The sequence below is a fragment of the Nuphar pumila genome, chromosome 6, assembly GCF_984573655.1.
Source record: "Nuphar pumila chromosome 6, dmNupPumi1.hap1.1, whole genome shotgun sequence".
Classification (NCBI taxonomy): Eukaryota; Viridiplantae; Streptophyta; class Magnoliopsida; order Nymphaeales; family Nymphaeaceae; genus Nuphar; species Nuphar pumila.
The window spans coordinates 132,986,174-132,988,633 of NC_143254.1; positions in this window are offsets into that span (position 1 = coordinate 132,986,174).

Sequence of the window (2,460 nt, forward strand, 5' to 3'; positions counted from 1 at the left end):
TCTAACCTAAACATACCCCATTGGAAGGCTGCCAAGAAAGTCTTGCGGTATTTGCAAGAAACAAAAGACTATATGTTGACGTATCATAAAGTTGATCACCTTGAGGTCATTGGCGACTCAGATGCAGACTTAGGAGGATGCCTTGAGAGTAGAAAGTCTATTACTGGGTACGTCTTCTTACTTGTTGGGGGCGTGATCTCTTGGAGGAGTGGGAAGCAGACGACCACTGTTGCTCACACTATAGAAGCAGAATTCATAGCATTGTACAAGACTACCTCGTAGACCATATGGTTGAAGAACTTTATATCACAGTTAAAGGTGGTCGATTCCATTGAGAAGTCACTGAAGATCTATTGTGATAATGAAGTTGTGGTGTCCTTTTCGAATAACAATAAAAGTACTATGTCATGTAAGCATATAAAATTAAAGTACTTTGTTGTTAAAGAAAGGACAGAGAATCATCTAGTGCATATTAATATTGGTACCAAAGAGATGATTGTTGATCCTCTAACTAAAGGGCTAGCACCGAAATTACATTCCGAACATGTATTGAGGATGGACTTGTTAAACTCTTTTTGACATATGCATATGAATAAAGTGTTCACATTCAGTTCATTGATTCTCGTTATTACTTGTTTGTTGTTAATCTCATAAGGATTAGATATTCAACTACGGATCTAAAGAATAGATCATAAAGGCCAATCTATTCATCAAGTCATTCTTATAAAATTTTCTTGTTAAGGGTTTACTGTCGAAACAAGTGAGAGAATGTTGGGATAAACCACTCGCCAATGGTGGTGGTTACCCACGATGTGGATACCCCCCATGGAAGATGCTCCTTCCGATAAACTCACGCAAAATCAAGGGGAACAGTTACGCAAACTGTTTCCACTCTGTGCATATAAAAGGGGTATCATGAGCGACCCCCAAACATGGTGAAAACACAGTGTGAAAAACAAAAAATGAGAAAGGAAATCGGGTTGTATATCTTACCTCTCCATTCAGGGTTTTTTCATCCGGTGAGAGAACAGATCCTGCTCACCGACTGCATCCAGTAGCCTGCGCTCATGGAGGGCAGTAGTCCAACTGTGGAGAAGCCTTCCCCTGCTCCAGCCACCACCTGCGGCATCCTCTGCTCCAGCCACCGCCAGCCATCGATCTCAACTCTCCGATGGCGGCCTCAGGTATACCTTGCAACTGCATGCTTGGTTTTGCATTTGATGTCTTTGTGCGCAGGTTGCCGATCCCAACACTTACCCCTTGCCCTCAAGGAGCCACCATGTTTCAGCTTGAGTAAGGAGTGATGCCCATGAGATTTGAACCTAGACTACTTTCTCAGTGGCCTAGGTGCCATCCCACTACATCAAACCCCTTTAGGGCATTTTTGGGAGAGTTAAAATGGACTGATTGAATTTAAAGAGGTTGAACATGAGGAAGGAGAAGTGCCACCTGCCACGTTATGAGAGAGAGAGAGAGCACCACCACCAGCAGCAGCAGCAGCTGCAAGCGTGTTGGCCTTAGTCGATGAATGTTTCAGTAGGTTAGCTTAACAAGACTTGAAGACCGTCTGGATCTTATACGTAATATCCTATCACATGCAAGGAGGCACTCTACGATGACTCTGTTGCGCTCTCGCAGAGTGCATTGCTCCATTATCCCCATCGCCGGTCGGGGTCACTTGTAAATATCAAATGAAAATGACAAAAACTAGAAAAAAAAATCAATCATGATCAAAAGCTATTAAAAAAGAAAAAATCCATAAAAATCATAAAATCCAAAAGAAAATCAATAAAAATCATAAAACCACGAAAAATCAATAAAGTTTCACAAAATCACAAGAAGTATCAATAAAATAAAAATATGAAAAATCATGAGAAAAACCAAAAAATAATGAAAAATTCTTAAAATAGAATAAATTTCCCCTTGTAAGAAGCGTTGTACTTGCAAAGAACATGATCTTTGAGAGTGAGAAACTGCCCCTTTTTTATCATCTGGTTCAGGCAAGTAATTTGTTTAAAAAAGCATGTCATTGGATTGTCCTGAAAAAAAGCCTTGCGGCCAAGGAGCATCTGTGCTAATTGATGTGTTTCTATAATCTGAGAGAATCCAAACATAATTTTATTTGACTTGTACCCTTCATCTTTTGCTAGTGGAGCATGTACACACATAACAGAGTCATGGTAGGATGTCGATGTGCATCGGCATCGACCCCCATCTCACTTGGATGAGTGTTCGGGAAACCTTGTGTGAAACAAGATGGTAACCTGGTCTTGGTAGAGCCAACGTAAGACGTTTCTGTGCACTGGCTTTAGTCCAGCAAAACCATCGTCTCACTTGGATAAACATCACAGGGCCCTCGGGTATGAACCAAGTCTGGTTTTATGTAATCTTTATTGGACCCAAGTATTGGTTTTTCCTATGGTAAATGCAGAGACCTTTCCAGAGAGGACTACCCAGAGG